Here is a 20230-nt window from a genome sequence, read left to right on the forward strand (position 1 = left end):
GAGGGAAAAAAGTGGAGCTGGAGGAATGAGGCTCCCTGACTTCAGACTATACTACAAAGCTACAGTAATCAAGACAATATGGTACTGGTACAAAAACAGAAACATAGATCAATGGAACAAGATAGAAAGCCCAGAGATAAACCCACACACCTATGGTCAACTAATCTATAACAAAGGAGGCAAGGATATACAATGGAGAAAAGACAGTCTCTTCAATAAGTGTGCTGGGAAAACTGGACAGCTACATGTAAAAGAATGAAATTAGAACACTCCCTAACACCATACAGAAAAATCAACTCAAAATGGATTTGAGACCTAAATGTAAGACCGGACACTATAAAACTCTTAGAGGAAAACATAGGAAGAGCACTCTTTGACATAAATCACAGCAAGATCTTTTTTGATCCATCTCCTAGAGTAATGGAAATAAAAACAAAAATAAACAAATGGAACCTAATGAAACTTCAAAGCTTTTGCACAGCAAAGGAAACCATAAACAAGATGAAAAGACAACCCTCAGAATTGGAGAAAATATTTGCAAACGAATCAATGGACAAAGGATTTATCTCCAAAATATTAAACAGCTCATGCAGCTCAATATTAAAAAACAAACAACCCAATCCAAAAATCGGCAGAAGACCTAAACAGACATTTCTCCAAAGAAGACATGCTGATGGCCAAGAAGCACATGAAAAACTGCTCAACATCACTAATTATTAGAGAAATGCAAATCAAAACTACAATGAGGTATCACCTCACACCAGTTAGAATGGACATCATCAGAAAATCTACAAACAACAAATGCTGGAGAGGGTGTGGAGAAAAGGGAACCCTCTTGCACTGTTGTTGGGAATGTAAGTTGATACAGCCACTATGGAGAACAATATGGAGGTTCCTTAAAAAACTAAAAGTAGAATTGTCATATGATCCAGCAATTCCACTACTGGGCATATACCCAGAGAAAACCATAATTCAAAAAGACACATGCACCTCAATGTTCTTTGCAGCACTGTTTACAATAACCAGGTCATGGAAGCAACCTAAATGCCCATCGACAGAGGAATGGATAAAGAAGATGTGGTGGGCTTCCCTGGTGGCACAGTGGTTGAGAGTCCGCCTGCCGATGCAGGGGACACGGGTTTGTGCCCCGGTCCAGGAAGATCCCACATGCTGCAGAGTGGCTGGGCCTGTGAGCCATGGCTGCTGAGCTTGCACGTCTGGAGCCTGTGCTCCACAACGGGAGTGGCCACGGCGGTGAGAGGCCCGCGTACCGCAAAAAAAAAAAAAAAAAAAAAGATGTGGTACATATATACAATGGAATATTACTCAACCATAAAAAGGAATGATATTGGGTCATTTGTTGAGATGTAGATGGATCTAGAGACTGTCATACAGAATGAAATAAGTCAGAAAAAGAAAAACAAATATCATATATTAACGCATATATGTGGAACCTAGAAAAATTGTACAGGTGAACTGGTTTCCAGGGCAGAAATAGAGACACAGATGTAGAGAACAAACGTATGGACACCAAGGGGGGAAAGCAGGGGTGGAGTGCGGGGGTGGTTTGATGAATTGGACGATTGGGATTGACAGGTATACACTGATGTGTATAAAATTGATGACTAAAAAGAATCTGCTGTATAAAAAAATAAATTAAATAAAATTCAAAAAATAAAAAAGACAAGGGACTGTTATAGATTAAAAAGAGATGATAGAGATTTAATCTTGTGTGATGAGCCTTTATTGATTCTTGGTTTATAATATTTTAAAATTATTTAGGGACCATTGATAAAATTTGGAAGCATATTAGTATTAAGAATGCTTTCTGTATTAATTATAAAGTTAATTTCTTTATGAATCAATTTCTGTAGCTATTTACTTATTTAGCAATTAAAGGATAAACATACTAAGAAAAATAGTTTCAACAAATGTTTTTGAAATAAGTTTATAACTTACCTTTATGGCTTTTAGAAATCAGTAAAAAAGGTAAACACTTTGTGAATAAAATAGGCAAAGGACATGAAATCCCAAATCATGAAAGAAGAAATAAAATGATCAGAATATTTGTGGAAACATTTCTAAGTTTCTTGGTAATCAAAGAAATGCAAATTAGATCACCAAATGTTGAAAAAAATTATGAAATCTAAATATTATCATAAATGGCTGGTAGAGAACATAAATTAGTTTAATCTTGATGGATGTCTATTTAGCAATATAAAAGCCTTGAAAATATTCCTACCTTTTATATAGTGCCTCTTGGCCATTTGTATGTCTCCTTTTGAGAAATGTCTCAGCACTACTTGTCATAGGGAAATGCAAATCAAAACCACAATGAGATATCACCTTACATCTGTTACTATGACTATTATTAAATGACAAAATATACCAACTATTGATGAAGATGGGGAAAGAGGGAACCCTTGAACACTATTAGTGAGAAAGTAAATTGGTACAGCAATTATGGAAAACAGTATGGAGGTTCCTCGAAAAATTAAACAAAGAACTACCATATCATCCAGCAATCCCACTTCTGGGTATATATATATCTAAGAGAAATGAGATCCAGTATATCAAAGAAATATCTGCCATCCATGTTCACTGCAGCATTATTTATAATAGCCATGACATGGAAATAACCTAATTGTCCATGGATGAATGAACAAATAAAGAAAATGTGACATATGACATTTATTTAGAGACTTCCCTGGTGGTCCAGTGGTAAAGAATCCACCTTACAACGCAGGGGACTCAGGTTTGATCCCTGGTCAGGGAACTAAGATCCCACATGCTGCGGGGCAACTAAGCCCACACCCCACAACTACTAAGCTCATGCACCTCAACTAAAGAGCCTGCGTGCCGCAAACTACAGAGCCCACACACTCTGGAACCTGCACGCCACAGCTAGAGAAGAGAAAACCTGCACACCACAACTAAAGAGAAGCCCAAGTGCCACAACAAAGAACCTGCAGGCCACAATGAAAAATTCTGCACGCCTCAATGAAGATCCCCATGCTGCAACTAATACGACGCAGCCAAAAATAAATAAAATAAATAATCTTTAAAAAAATTGTATTTATCACATATATGCCATATATACTGGACAGCTACATATATATATATTCCATATATATAATGGAATATCATTCAGCATTAAAAAAGAAGGAAATTCTGCCATTTACCACAACACTGATGAACCTAGAGGACATTACGTTAAGTAGAATCAGCCAGACACAGAAAGACAAATACTGCATGATCTCACTTATATGTGGAATCTAAACAAATTGAACTTATAAAAGGAGAGAGTAGGATGGTAGTTGCCAGGGGCCATGGAGTAAGGGAAATGGGAAGATGTTGGCCAATGGCTACAGAGTTTAATATATGCAAGATGAATAAATTCTGAAAATCCATTGTACAGCATGATGACTACAGTTAACAATACTGTATTTGTGACCTTGAAATGTGCTAAGAGAGTAGATCTTAAATATTCCCACCACACAGACACACAAATGGTAACTATGTGAGATGATGGATATATTAATTAGGTTGATTGTGGTAACATTTCATAAATGTATACATATATCAAAACATCACATTGTACACCTTACATATATATAATTTTGGTCAATTATCCCTCAATAAAGCTGTAAAAAAAATTCCCACCTTTCATTCAGAAATTCCAATTGTAGTGACTTATCCCAAGAAAACAGTCATGCATTTTTTCAAAGATTTGTGGATGTTTTCCTTAAAAAGGAAGTCTGTGGGTATATTAACACGGAAAAGTGTTCACAATGTTACATTATTCTTAAAGCAGCTTACAAAATACTAGTTATGATATGATCCCATTCATTCTAAACTTATGAATTTTATATTTATATATTCACTAAGGAAAACATATGCAAAATACAGTAAATTACTGTGTGGAATCATGGGTGACTTTTTGTCTTCCTTAAGGTTAATTTTCAAAGATTCTAGGATGAGTATGTGTTAATTTCTTATTAAGGAAAAAGTGTTACCCTTAAAAGAGTGACCTATTGGGTAGCTTTGCCAGTCTTTTGAGAAAAGTGTTTTCTACTTCCTTTTGCTACACAGAAAAGTGTCCAAACCCTACTTGATTGTAGCTCCTGCTGTATTTCTGTCTGATCTAAATCTGTATCGGTAAGGGTGAAGTACTTTCTCACACATTATCTCCACAAAACCCTATGAAGGCATTTGAAATAAGTCTGATCTCATACTTTTATAATTAAACAAAGAGAGGGTCATAGGGATGAACTGCCTTCTTTCCTTGTGTCAGAGGAGAGGGGTGGGGAGCGGGGTATTAGGGCTCCTGACTTTTCCGCGGATCCTCAGGAGTTATTTTTTTAAGCAGTTATCTAAGAAATGCATCTTACTAACAAAGCCAATTGTGACTGGTTTGTTATTTTCAGGGACTGACTCATGAAACCAGTATGACTATACCGTTTACTGAACATCACCTTGAAAAGAACCTAAATATTCCTTTCTGCATGAATTTCAAAATGAGATAATTTTTGTTGTTTAGAAATAATTTCAGACTTATAAAAAGAGTTGCAAAAATATAGTGCAAAGAATACCTGCATACTCATTGTAAATATTTTATTCACTCGTAAATATTTTACCCTATTTGCTTTATCATTATATATGTACATGTCATTATATATATGATTATTTTCTGAACCATTTGAGGGTAAGTTGCACACATCATGGCCCTTTATGCCTAAATATTTCAGTGTATATTTCCTAAGAATAGGGCTACTCCGCATAACCACAGTATAGTTACCAACTTCATAAATGTACAGTGAAACAAGAATCATCTAATCTATCATCCATAGTCCATTTTTGTCAGTTGACTTAATACTGTCTTTTACAGCATTTTCTCCTTTTCCAGTGCGAGTTCCACTCTAGGTCAGGTAATGCATTTAGTTGCCATGTCTCTTTAGCTTCCATTAATCTGGGATATTTCCATAAACTATTCTGGGTCTTTTATGACATTTCCATTTTTGAAGAATATAGCCCTCCCTTTTTAGTAGAATGTCTTAGCCTGCTCAGGCTGCCACCCAAAAACTACCATAGGCAGACTGCTGAAACAATAGAAATTTAATTCCCACAGTTCTGGAGGCTGGAAGTCCAAGATCAGGGTGCTGGCATGGTTGGGTTCTGGTGAGAACCCTCTTCCTGGCTTGCATATGGCTCCCTTCTCCCTGTGTCCTTACATGGCAGAGAGACAGAGCAAACTCTCTCTAGTGACTCTACTGATAAGGGCACTAATCTCATCAGACCAGGTCCCACCCTCATGACCTCATCTAACCCTAATTATCTTCCAAAGGCCTCATCTCCAAATACCAAAACCTTGTGGGTTAGGGCTTCAACATATGAATTTTGAGGGTACATAAACATTCAGAACATAAATAGAACATTCCTTATTTTGTAAAACAAACACACTTTTAAATATATTAAACATGAAGCAGCCTAAACCTATCAAAATAGTATTTTCTAAATCAATTAAACCAGAATAAAATCATATCAGCAATTTCTCAAACCAAATGCTCACTGAAATGATATTTTATTTTGTTGAAACCCAGTTATTACCACCTTGTCTCTGTATCGGGATTTCCATTTATTTGTTACCATCGTTCTAGAATGTGACCCCTTTTGCCAACACAATACTAAAATAGACAAAGATTACTCTCTACAGAAACATACTTTGTCTTAAGGATGTTTATGAGAGTCAGCCTATATCAGAACAATAGAGTGTGCTTCAATTCATTTTCAGACATCAAGTATTCAGAAAAAGTATTTCAGATCAGCACTTGGCTAATAAGACCAAAGGAATTTTTTTCCATGCAGTTTCTGATCTTTTTTAAATCAGCATCATACAGTGTGCTTTGCTGCAATTTTTTGTGAAACATTGCATCTTTCTTTTCTTTCGTTATATATTAAGCAATCAATATTGAATTAATTAGTCCATTACATATTAGCATACTATTCTTTGTGGTTAATCTAAAATCCTTCACTTTTTAAATTTTAGGACAATTTTTCACGTCTTCCAATTAAGTATCATCTTGTTCACAAACAGTTTCTTTTTAAAATGTATTTGTTAACCTGACACCCTCATATTAAGTTTACCAGTGTACCCAAACAGTATCAGGTTAATGTACCATCTCCATGTCTGATATCTTACAAACTTGACCTTTTCTCCTTAATCAGAATCTGGATATGCAACTTTGTCAAATATTTTTGAAAATTCAATGCATCTCTTCATCTCTTATCTACAGAATTCATTTTCCTTATTTTTAAGGTATATCTTAAAGCAAATTACCTCCACACTCAATAAACTATGTTTTGATGATCACAAAATGTTGATAATGTGGTCTAATGTAAAAAGTATATCCTCTGAATAACAGTTCCCCAAATGATATTTTAAAATATACATATTAGGAAAATTATCTCTTTTATTTTTAACTCCTTTTTCTTCTATCAATTCTGATTATTTTTCCTAAGCAATATTTTCTGAATAGCCTTCCAAAATTCATTCAGTTTTCAGCCTATATTAGCTACTTCTGACATATTTTTGATTATTTGGCCTTTCAAGTAGAATGTATATTACTGCATTCCAGGGGTTTTTCCTTTTTCTTTTTCTTTTCTTTTCTACTCCCCGACCCTATTTTTTTTTTTTTTTTTTTGCCTTTGCACTAATTTCTCAACAAAACAAAATTTTTCTTTGCTTTTGTAAAACAATCGTTTTAAAATATAACTGGCCTAATATGCCTAACACATCTTCATATTTAATTTCTTCTACACATGAAGCAATTATGTGATCTGATTCAACATAATCAGGAATCAGAATTTCTTCTTTGTGGTCTACATCAAATTTTTACACCTGGGTCTGAATTTAAATTGAAGATTTTTATGAACTTTTAAATGTTGCTTTTTTCTTTCTAAGGTGTCTGTTGATGGTTTTATCTATTTGGAAGCTTTTGATTCTGTTTTGAAGTAACATGGTCATGGTATAGTGGTAAATGCTCAGATAATCTTAAATCAGGGTATTTTTGTTTCAAGTCTCGTATTGTTCAAAGAAAAATAAATGATCAGGATTCACTTTTTTTCCTCTCCTAATGATGACTTCCATGGAAGAATCAATGTCAAATTGAAACCTGCAAACATAACACTTTAATGCTAGTTCTTACATTAATGAATCTCTGGTGTTTTTGTTTTTTAGCCTTTTTATAGTTTTTTTGTAGTTTCTCTTTTTGTAGTTTCACAGTTAATCTTACAGATGACCTAGTATTACTTGAATTTGTAGACCTTCCTTTCTTCCTTCCTCCCTCCCCTTCCTCCCTTCCTTCCTTCCTTCCTTCTGTGGAAAAGGTAGTCCCTGCATAATGTACCACCAGCACAAGTAACCACGATGTTTACTTGACTTGGCCTTCTAAGAAATTATAACCAGGATTTACTCTGCTATTGTAGTGTAAAAGCAATACTTCTCAGGAATATACAGATAAAGTCCTGCTGAAAATGAGAGCAAGCTTAAATTGTAAAACACAAAGAACGCAGCAAAGGTAAGAATAACATGCAAAATAAACAGTAGGATTTTAACTCTCCAAGATCTTTAGTTAATAGCATTACCTGATAATGACTTAGAGTATGCATGTCTTAAATCATAATAAAGGCACAAAAGAAGAATTAAAAACATGGGACAAAAGAGGGTATGTAGAAAGACCAACTATATTTGGAGAAGAACCCACTCCAGACATGAAAAATATGATCCTTAAAATGAAAACCTAATGGATAGATGATAAACAGCTAAAAAGAGTTAACCGGAAGATGGATCTAAGGAAAATGCTGAGAATGCAACAGAGAAAAGTACAGAAAATATAAAAGAGGGGTTAAGCAGACATGAAGACTAAAATGAGACAGCCCAACATATTTCTAATAAGAGTATCAGAAAGAGAAAATAGAATGGAATGATACAACAGGACCCAAGGAAAAAGGAAGACCTTAAGAGCAACCAGCGAGAAAAGACATTACCTACAGAGGAACTACAATTAAACTGAAAGCAGGTTTCTCCACAACAAAAATTGAGGCCAGATGCCAATGGAATAAAATGTGTAGCAGATAATAGGCACACACACACAAAAAATGAGCAGAAAACCTTGCTACACCTCTCAGTGGATTGTTTTCTTATGAACTGAGTGAGTTTCATATATTATTCAAACATCTTTGTCCATTTTACTCAGTGCAATCACTGGTTGCATCTTTCTCTTGTTTTAATACTAGTTTAGTTTTTATACAGGCGAACCTGTTAATCTTATTAAAATTGTTTTAAACCCTCGAACAAGAAATTGTAAGTAAAAATGCAGAAATATTTTAATGCTTATTAAAAAAATACAATGGAAAAAATTGTACTGAAATTCTAGGGGATACAAATTAGAAAAAAAAAGGAGTATATGAAATTAGTAGGAACTATTGCCAGAAATAAAGAAATACAGTGCATGGGATTTATAGCAAAGACTTCAGCCTAAAATAGACAAAGGGCATAAACACACAATTGGAATAAGCAAACATGAAGGAAAAGATTCAACTCTGCTAATAGGTGATAAAGCACATGGTAAAATAATATATAGAATCTTACACAGTGTAAATTAGCAACATGTCAAAAAATAATTACATCCAGGTTTGGTAGTTCTGCAGTGAAATTGGTATACTTATATAATGCTGGAGACATTGAAATTTAGATTTACATAAAATTAAAAATTCAGGAAGGACTGGGAGTTTGGGAATAGCAGCTGTAAACTATTATATATAGGATGGATAAACAAGGTCCTACTGTATAGCACAGGGAAGTGTTTTCAATATCCTGTGATAAAGCATAATGGAAAAGAATATGAAAAAGAATGTACATATATGTATAACTGAATCATTTTGCTGTACAGCAGAAATTAACACAACATTGTCAATCAATTATACATCAATAAATTTTTTTAAAAGTTAAAAATTCAGTTCCTCAGTCACATTAGCCTATTTCAGAGACTCAGCAGCCACATGAAGTGAGTGGCTACCACACTGCTCAGCGCAGAAGACTGTTTCCATCATTTCAGGAAGGTCTGCTGAACAATGCTGCTCTGGAGGACAGACATTTGGTTTTCTTAACCCTCATTACCATGTTGAAATTATTCAAAATGGGAAAATGTTTATGATAGGGTGATAAGTTTAAAAAAAAAGAAATACAAAATTGGCCTACAATTATTTTAACTGAGTAAAAGCAAATACCCAGATAGTCAAAGTTTAGAAAATTTGTCACGAAAGTTAACTTAGATACATTAAGATGTGGGATTTGGGCATAATTTGTTTTTCATCTAAAAATGATTTTAACTTTGTCATAATACTATTTTCTCATTTTCAGAGAGCAAACAAATATAATACTGCTTGATGCTTGGGAAAATTGCCTTTCAACTTCTGACTCTGTTTTCTAAGTCTTTCTCTTGGCTCCATGTAGACTGGGTGATTATTTTTCTTTATCCTTGCTATTATTTTTGACATTGTTCCTTTCTGGTAGAACACTGCATGCTTGACATAAAAAAATCCGTGTGTGCCTCTGTGTGTGTGTGTGTGTGTGTGTGTGTGTATGTGTATGTAAAAACAAGGATAGAATGGTGAAAAAAAGATAAACATTTCAAGATTTGTATCTTTAATTACACGACATGTTTAAATTGCAACAGAAATTGCCTTTCATAATTCACAGGCGAGGGAAATGAATGTGTGTATATCACTCAGAGACTTCACATATTCATGTTGGGAAATGTAACTTAAGCACACACTAGTCAAAGTAATCAACTTGGAAAAGGAATGACATTCTTCACAAAGAGTAGCTGCACTGTTTATAAAAAATAAAAACAAGACAGAGAGAAATGGTAGTGTAAAAATTAAATAGAAATTAATTCCTAAAAAAATAAATAAATAAATATTTCCTGTCCACCCAAACCCCTGGGAAAGAATGGGCTAAATTCCATGTTTCACTGCAGGTTTAGCAGCCAGCATGCATAACCTTCCACCATGAAATGTAGTTAAGTTCCCACACAGAATTGTCCCCATTGGTCCTTTCCCTCTGTCTTCGTGTCAGCCAGGCTTCTATTATTCTTCCATTTCCTGCCTGGATCAACTTTTCCAGTTTCCCTGTTACACTCCGCTGAAGGATGTTTCCCACCCTTGCAGCAGGTCCAGAGAACACAAGCAGGATTTTTACCTTTCACAAAGCCAGAGAGGAGCTGTCTTTACTTTGCCCTGAGACTGCAGGCCCCTGTCCATGCCACAGCCTAACAACCTTCAAGCAGTTTTCATCAGCTGTAGGCACGTTTGGTTTCTGTTATGAGTCTCTGGAATATTAGTAGTGTGAGCTGGAACATAAGTTTATGAATTCCCTGCCTTTCCCACTGGCTTCCAAATGAGCACCCCTGTAAGGGATTTGTTCAGAGCAGGAGGTAGAGGTTATCATCCTTGCCCTTGCCCGAACAGTGTCACTTTCCAGTCATCTCAGCATTTGGGGGCTCTTCATTAACTCATATACTAATTTGTAAAGTCGGTGTTACCGCACTTCCTTTGGTTTGCAATAAGATGTCAGTTTGTATTAAGAGTGTTGCGATGTGAGTTCAAAGACAAGAAATGAAAGAAGGCCAAAATGAAGCAAAACTTTTAAAACAAGACGTTTTTAAAATTAGAATAAAGCCTTGCCCAGTAAAACCTGGAGAGCAAACCAAATAGGATTTTCAACTTGAATGCTCACCCTCCAGGAGGGCTCTCAGAAGAGTCTGCCAAGCCATGCTTGGCTTCTCAGGGGTGTCTGCCATGTGGGATGCTGTATCACTGCCGTCCTGGAACCTCCCATGGTCTTCCATCTGCTTAAGTTTGAGCTAAGGTGTGGGTTTGGACCTACTTACTAAGATTTCCTTAATGTGTATCTGGAATGTTATCTGAAAACATTTTTCTCTCTTTGTGCCTGGAACATACTTGGATTCCATTAAGCGACTCTTTTGCTTAATGAAATCATCTCCGTGGCTGTGTGTTATGATTTGGGGGTTCTCCACAGGGTCGTCTGCTTTAAATATCAGCCTTTCTACTGGCCATCATTATTGCTTCTTTCCATTGGATGCTGCATACCTTCCCTAAGGGGTAAGGCTGTATTAGGCTAAACTGTTGCATCTCAAAGTGTGTTTCCTAGATCAGCTGGGAACTTATTAGAAATCAAATGATCAGGCCACAGCCCAGACTCTAGGGATGGAGCCCAGCACACTATGGTTTAACAAGCCTTTCAAGTGATTCTAAGGCACATTAAAGTTTGAGAACCTCTGATCTTAGCCTGTGGGCTTCAAACGGTGTGCAAGATGATCTGAAAGAAAATATTATAACTTTATATTTTATGGTCTCTTTTTCTAATTCCTATTTTTTTACATTTTAATATGCCCAATATGTTAATATCATTATATATGTATGGTTTATCAACAAATACATGTATAGTAGGAGTGCATACTTAATATTTTATGGGTAGGGATGCATGATATACAAAGTATGAAGACTACTTGTCTAAGTACAACATTTTAAAACTCTTACGGTCTAAGTCGGCTGAGCCATTAGCCACCAACAATGTCATATATTTGCATTAATATATTTATCTCACTGCTCACTTCTAAAATGCTTCGCAAATAATCTATAGTGTTTATTCCTCCTCTTGTGCAGAGAACTCTCACATTTATAATAAAGAGCCCTCTGCATTACATGCTGGAGACTTCTCCCTCTCGGTAGGCAAAAGAGAGAATAGTTACGACCCATGAACAGCATCAAGGGCACCTACCCACTCCCCACTCAATCCATTCATGTTTGTGCATCAGAAAAGAGCACAAAAAGCCAGAAAGAGAACTCCATACCCAATATTTAACACACCCTTTCCCCACTCTCATTGCTCTGCTTAGATGGAGGGACCCCTGGGGGCTTAGGGGACACACTGTCCTCACTGGCAGTCTTCCCCGCTCCCCCCACAAACACCAGCTTGCACTAGCCTGGCATGCATCCTGTGTTATACACTTATGCTCCCTTAGTGTTATGCATTTCCCTGAGCCAGGCAGAAAATATCACTGTGCACTTATTATAAATGGAAAAATTGAAGAACTAGGAGTAGGGCCAACTTAAGCTACAATTAAGGGCCTCAACAAATAAAAAGTAGAAAAAAAGTTATTTCATTCCTAGCACAATATTTTGCATAAAGTATGCTCTCAATAACTATGCATGAGATGAGTGACAAAGATATAAATACAGTTCGGTTCCTGAGCACTCAGTTCTGGTAATATTACAGAGTACTTAAAAGCATAAATTTAGGTTTGAGTCTTATCACTGTGTTTACAATTAGTTTGACCTTGAGCAAGTTCCTTAACCTCTCTTAAACTTCATTTCCTTCACTCGGTAAGCTAAGGATAAGGACAGTAACTACTTCACAGATTCATTGGGAGAATTAAATGAGATGTAAGTGCTTGGCATGGTATCTGGCACCTAGTAAACTCCCCTGAAATGTTCTTTTTATTGCACTTTGCTAATGCTGAATCAAATGCCAAGAAATAATAAAGCGGGTTCCTACCCTCAAGTCCTGTGACAGTGAAGCCCACGACCCTTTTATTTTTTCCTAGCTAAAGGCTAATGATCTTACATAACTCATACTATTTTAAAAATCAGAAGTAATGCCTCTATTGGAGAGACTGACCTAAAGATGTGTAAATCACTCTCTCCTGCCCATATGTCTGTCTGCTTGGAAGAGCTATTTCTGTTCTTGAGCTGACTATTGGCAGAGGTGCAGAGTCCTTCCATTCTGTTTCACCTAATGGCACATTATACTTTACCATTAAGAAAGAAAAAAAAATTATATGCAGATCTCCATGATGGAGCCATTAAGGTGAAAACCCGATGGCAGTAAAATGATACCACATCAAGGAAGAAACAAAAGACTGCAAGTTTCCTGTCACTGTTCAGAAAAACCACTGTCTTAGGGGAGACTTTACAATATGTTATCACCAAATAAAAACACTATAGGATAATAATGGGAGTTTCCATGAACTCTTAAAAAAGGACTCCAGAAAAAGTGACGCTTTCCTTCTTTTTTTCCAGATTCTCCCTTTGTTAATAGAAGGAAATCAATAAATATTATTTGAATTAATAATTAAATAGGAAAAAAGCCTGTAACAAAGTTGTAAAGATGTCTAGGCATTACATGCAGAATTGCCTCCCTGGAATACTTCCCCCATTCATTTGTACTTGTTATGACCATATAATTCCCATCTATTATTTCACTTAAATCTTTTCAATAATGCTATGAATCAGGTATTACTAACCTAATTCAGTTTTTGAGGCACTGAGAGGTTCAGAAAGTTGCCTGAGATCACATAGTTATAAGTAATGAAATCAAGATCTAAACCCAGAACTGTTTGTTGCAGGACCACTTATGCTTTATATGGAGGTTGGAAGGTGGCCTTTACGTTAATATTTTTTCTTTCTTTGAGAAAACGTGAGCTACTGCTGTAAAATGGGCTCTCCCCCTCAGGTAGTCAGATTACCATTGCTTCCTTCACTGACTTGACCACTCTAAAGGTACTAGCCTTGCCCCTTTGAGAACACTACATGTAACACTTGGATTCATACATGGTCAGCCTTGAGCATTCAGTTTGATTCATTTAAACAATCATGGATTGAGAGCCTTCAGTGAGCCAGGCACTCTGCTAAGTGCTTGGGGAACAGAAGTAATGGATAAAACTTCCTGCTCTTAGGGATATTAATCTGGAAGGAAACATACCAAAACATTAATAATGGATACCTCTGGTATTAGTATAAGACATCCTTTCCTTTTTTTTACTTATCTACATAAAATGTCTGCTAATATGTATTACTTTTATAAAACAGCTTAAAGAAAAAAAAAGAAGGCTGCAAGAAAGGAAATTCTTAAGAAACCAATCTCTAATTGTGAAATGGAGCTGGTGATGGCAGAACCAAGCACTGTAATTCCAGCCTCAGCTTCTTCATATCATGTAGGCGCTACTTTTTAAGGCTGCCTTGGTGAACTGTTTAATTGAGAACGTACTATGTACCAGACAATCGTTAAGTGTTGGAGGTTATGGAGATAAATAAGATAAACTTTCTGGCCTCAAGGAATTTATAGTCCAGTGAAAAAAACTCATGGTAGTATATGATATTTTCCATGTGTATAGATACTGGTCTCTTCTGCTTGCATAAAGCTTTTGCCTTTTTGTAGAAAATAGCTGTTACATCTGTCTTAGAAACGCACATTAACATATTGTCATGAAGTGTCATCTTTTGAGAGTTATGCAAAAAATACAAATTATCATTGCATGCCAATAGAAAGACAGAATAACACGAGAGAATCCCATTAGGTATAATGTTTGAAGAACTTCTAGCATTGGGTAGGAGTCTGAAGTTGGAAAAGTAGATTGCAAAATGCTAAAAAAGTTCTAACTCTTCTCAAGATCCTTCATGTAAACTGAAAAATGAGCCAGAGAGCTAAACTGGCAGCACTGAAGCTCTGGCACATAGGAGGAGCTATATGTATTTGCCATTGTTATTTATATGATAAACAGATGCCATCTTTCTACCCTTTTCCTAAATGCTCCCCAAAGAGCATTCCTGGTTTAATCATTTTGTGAGGCTAAAAAAATAAAAAAGAAAGAAAGAATTTCAGGCCTGTGTGAGCTATATTTTGGACTCTCGTGACGTTTTGTCACCTCTCAGGCCATCACTCTAGATAAACAGTCTCTCACATATAAGAAGAAGCCACAACCACAATGGATTTGACAATTAGTTACTCTATAACTATACATATTAGTATATGTAACTATACTGAATTGTCATCATTAGATATTAAAGTACTGATCAACATTTTGTGCCGTCCAGTTAAATGAGATGAGGAAATTTCTTTTTCTTTTCATCAGAAACTCTCTTTTGGATTAATTGAATAAGTTAAATTTGGTCAGCCCAGTTACCTCAGGTTGTTTTAAAGTCATGTCATTGTTCTGGCAATATTCATGAAGCCTATAGCTTTAGCTAAAGAAAAATATAGCATCACCTAGCTTAATGACATAATTAAGAATGAGGAGCTAATCGCTTCTCGGCCTTTTCGCTAAGATCAAGTGAAGAATGAGGAGCTACGGCTTCCCTGGTGGCGCAGTGGTTGAGAGTTCGCCTGCCGATGCAGGGGACGCGGGTTCGTGCCCCAGTCCGGGAAGATCCCACATGCCGCGGAGCGGCTGGGCCCGTGAGCCATGGCCGCTGAGCCTGCGCGTCTGGAGCCGGTGTTCCGCAACGGGAGAGGCCACAACAGTGAGAGGCCCGCGTACCGCAAAAAAAAAAAAAAAAAAAAGAATGAGGAGCTAAATGCCATTTAGATAAACCAACAGTTTAATATGTTGAACCCTAAAATTCCAGTGGATAAAAGCAGGAATTAACTAGTTGCTGCAATTAATGACCCAGACTTTGAATATAATGAAAATTAATGAGCTGAATTCTTTCCAGTGTAACACATGATCACTGAATGATAACTGATCTTTGAAGATCATTGCTACCAGGTGAAAACAATAAGCATCAGAGGTTGAAAATCTTGATTTTTGATGCAAAATAATATTTTCTCATTAAAATGTGGAAACATATATATATACTTCTTTAATTTAAATATAAATGTAAATATGTGTATACTTGTATACTTAAAAATAAACTGATCCTAGCTACAGTCAGTGGGATAGGGCTGGCTGTCACCATGTAACCCATGGTGCTGACTTGTCATCTCAGCAAAGACTCCACCAGCCACAGGCTTCCATCTGCTAACTGTAAGAATCACAAGACCTGGAGAGCCAAGGCTTAAAGAGCTGTTTGCAGACCCCACAGAAGTCCCAACCAGAGACCATAAAGAGAAAAACATTGAGAAAATCAGAGGGAAAGATGCAAAGGCCAAAAGACCCTCAAGCCAAAAAGGATGGAAGGTTGGGAGAAGAAGCCAAGACAGAATAAGATATTTTATTCTGGAAATGGAAGGAATAGTGCCTTGTAAATGTTAGTTTTCTCCTGATCAATAAGCATGAGTTTCAGGTAGCAAGAAAAAAAGTTATGATGTTCAGCCCATTAACTCCTTCAACCTCAGATGCCCTGGGATATGCCCAAAAAGGCTCTTCAGCATCACAAAGGTCACCACCTGCTCCCAGCTCTCCTCAGTAATGCCTTAAACAGTAACATTTAAGATGAATAAAAGATGATTTACAATTCAATAGTAATATTTTTAGTCTTATTTCATTGTAAGTATCACAATGTCAGGAAACTGATGACTATTGATTTTTTTGAAAGTGCTTAAATACGTTTAAATATAGGTTTTACTTTTTTTTTTTTTTTTTTTTTTTTTTGCGGTACGCGGGCCTCTCACTGCCGTGGCCTCTCCCGTTGCGGAGCACAGGCTCCGGACGCGCAGGCTCAGTGGCCATGGCTCACGGGCCCAGCCGCCCCGCGACACGCGGGATCCTCCCGGACCTGGGCACGAACCCGCGCCCCCTGCATCGGCAGGCACACCCTCAACCACTGCGCCACCAGGGAAGCCCGGTTTTACTCTTTAAACAGGAAAAAAAAATGAACAAGGTGCTTGGTGATGTTACCCATTATTTATCAACTTCTCAACTGGGTCATGGGGAAATGTCAAAGATCCTGCCAGAGGGCAGACCAAAACAACAGGGAGATGAAGACCAGAATACAGTCCTAAATCATAAAAGGTGTGGCCCCTCTGAGGCCTGTTGCTTTGCAAAAGGTATGCAAAGTAGCTACCAAAAGATAATTCTGTTGCACTACAGGTTTTACTCTGCTGTTAAAAGTCAAGTTTCATTTCTGACTGAACCCGAATAGCACCAAGGCAGAATTTGATCCAGACTCGTGTTCAGTGGCCAGGAAAGTCACCAAGCCATATGTTCCCATGAAACTGACATGCGGTGAAGTGAGGGGATTACTGCAATTACTTCTTCAAAGGCTCCTGGGGGAGCCAAACTTGCTATGACTCTCTGTGAAGAAAATACAGGAGGTTGCCACTTAAAACACAAGTTTCATAAAAATTCACTAAAAGGAAGATTATGAGAAAATTGGAGACAAAAGAGTCAACTATTATTATATAAAGATACCTTGAAAAATATCTTGTTTCTGTTCTTCTGCTTAACTGATCTCCTCTATCTATTGCAGGGCTTATTTTGTTATGAAAGAGTATAGTCATTTAGTAGGTACCTGCCATCTGTTCTGTGTTTATGAACTTGCAGAGACCCTGTAATTACATTTTAAGAATTTGAAACCTAAACTAATAACTGGGTCTCACACACGCACATGCACACACAGACACACACACTTGTGCCCTCTCTGCCCTCTGACTATTCACTGATTATGTAAACTCATGGAGCCTCCTTGAGAAATCTCCTTCATGAAACCGTATGAAGGCTGGGCTCTGAAGCCTTCACTGAATTTGGCGCAGAATTAGGATATATCCTTGTATAAGTGGAATCTATCTGAGAGGAAACCACTGGGGGTATTTGAAGAGATATCCCGGAGATCACTATCCTAGGGTAGGTCAGTTAATCCCTTTCCTCCCCAGCTATTTGCTCTGAAAAATAAAGCAAAGAATATCATCCCTTTCCCTCATCCCATTTGGTTCCCTGAGTCTTTCCTTGCCATTTGGCTTAACAGCCAACAGAGGTGGTTCTGAGAAGAACGACTTGGATATATTTTCTGCAACAGGAGTTCTGGTTTCCATCTCTGCTAGCTGACAACCCCCAAGTGTTTTATCTGTCATCACCAAAGTCTGTGAAATGCTGAGTGGTTGTCAATGGGGTCACACCTTTCTTTCTCAGCCTAAGGGTATGTTTATTTAACCAAAGTCTCCTTCAGCTCCATGTATGGTAGCTGTAAACAATGTTTTAGAATGGCAGAGAAGTTTTAATACTAAAGATTATACACAACCATAAGGCTTGTGTATAAGATTATACACAACTTTGATGTATTTAGATGGATTACAGCCAAATTCTAACAATCCTTCACAGTTTTTACTTGTTTTCCCATACATGATCTCATTTGATCCTTGCACCAACCTTGAGATACTTTGGTCGTGAATAGTTGTTATGCCTATTTCACAGCTGAGGAAAGTGAGTCTTGGAGAACTTAACGTGGTTTTCCTACAATCACAATTCTACACAGCAAAGTCTATATTTAGAGCTAAGTTTTCTGACTCCGGAACCCATTTTCCTTTTATTATGTCTTTCTGCCTTCATCTAAATATATAAACCACTGCATTAGGGACAGACTTTCAAAATAACAAACATTTTGCTGGTTTTCAAGAAGCTATTAGCAGCTGCGCAAAACACCAAGTCTGGCAAGCTTGGCAAAAGAGCAGACAGATGCAGGGCCAAGGCATTTCATAACCAAAATCCCCAGTAGGCTAACCCCCGAACTTGACCTTACTAGTCATAAAGCTTCCCAGTTGTTTTGTTCAATTTATGCCAAGTTATACTTGCTTTACCACACATCTATCTGTATATTCATCCCTCTATCCCTCCGCAATCTGTATTTTTTTTCTGAAGTTGCAGACATCAGGACACTTTACACCTAAAGAGTTCAGCATGCTTATCTTTGAGTGGAGTTCAATATTTGCCTATGGTTCTTTTTTTTAAATTTCATTTATTTATTATGCCTCAATTGAAAGGGTTGAAAAGGATAAAGGAGAGGAAATACAATATGTAAAAGAAAAGTGCTTATAACTTAATTTAAAGTCATCTTAACAACAACTTCCGTGTGAAACATGCTTTAAAAATCTTAATACAAAATTAAGGAATAAGTGTTCTGTAATATACTGAAAATCTCTCTGACTACAATTTTCTCTTTCTTTCTTTACACTTAAGTAATACTTTCCAGGTACATGTTGCAAAAGCTTCGGGACAAACTTTGAACTCATCTGTACTTTCCTTTATGAAATATCACTGCCTATGGTTCTTTTATAAAAAATGAAATTTGCATATAATCCAATGCACAAATCTCAAGTGTACCATTCAATAACTTTTGCCAAATGTGTACACCCAGGTAACTCACTTTTATCTAGATATGGAATACTACCCTAACACTAGAAAGTTCCCTCTCATATCCCTTCCCAGTCGATACTCTTTCCACCACTGTTCTAATATTTATCACTATGGATTAGTTTTATCTGTTCTAGAACTTCATATAAATGGAGTCATACAGTATTTACTCTTTTGTATAAGGATCTTCTCACTCAAGATTATGTGTTTGAGATTCATCAGTATTGTTCTGTGCATAAGGAGTTTACTCCTTTTAATTATTGAGTATTATCCTATTGTAGGAATATTCTAGTTGCTTTTCTTTTTAATTGAAGTATAGTTGATGTACAATATTCTAGTTTCTTTATCCACTTTCCTCTTGACAGACACCCAGGCTATTTCTAGTTTTTAGTTATTCTAAATAAAACTACTATGAACACTCTTAAAAAGATCTTTTTATGAACAGATTTTCATTTCTCTTGGGTAAATACCTGGAAGTGGAATTGCCAGGTCATAGGGAGGTTTATGTTTAGTTTTATAAGAAACTTCCAGAACTGTTTTCAAAGGCGTTGTACCATTTTAACTCCTACCGACAATGTACGAGACGTTGTTCCATATCATCATCATTTGGCAGTGTCAGTCTTTTTAATTTTAGTCATTCTGGTGGGTGTTCATCATATTACTTTTGAATTATAAAATAAGAATATTCACATTATGGGCTTCCCTGGTGGCGCAGTGGTTGAGAGTCCGCCTGCCGATGCAGGGGACACGGTTTCGTGCCCCGGTCCGGGAAGATCCCACGCGCCGCAGAGCGGCTGGGCCCGTGAGCCATGGACGCTGAGCCTGCGCGTCCGGAGCCTGTGCTCCGCAACGGGAGACGCCACAACAGTGAGAAACCCGCATACCGAAAAAAAAAAAAAAAAAGAATTAAAAAAAAAAAGAATATTCACATTAGAGAGCATTTCCATTATCAAGGGGTGACTTAGGCAATGTCTGTGTTCTTGTCCCCCTATTACTACACCAGTGCAGGTCTCTTAAGTCCTAATATTAAGACATTAAATCCTGTTTCTCATCCTTAAAGAGTTGATTGAAAGATTCATAAC

At 36.8% G+C, this 20230-nt stretch overlaps 1 protein-coding gene across 1 annotated transcript in view; it reads left to right on the plus strand.

Annotated features, from left to right (window-relative positions):
- Positions 1 to 20230, plus strand: part of RGS7BP (regulator of G protein signaling 7 binding protein) — a gene marked incomplete at both ends in the record, with an annotated part of 115404 nt that overhangs the window by 52170 nt on the left and 43004 nt on the right. The gene's annotated exons all lie outside the window — the stretch shown is intronic.

The sequence above is a fragment of the Grampus griseus genome, assembly GCF_964374135.1.
Source record: "Grampus griseus genome assembly, chromosome: 3".
Taxonomy (NCBI): domain Eukaryota; kingdom Metazoa; phylum Chordata; class Mammalia; order Artiodactyla; family Delphinidae; genus Grampus; species Grampus griseus.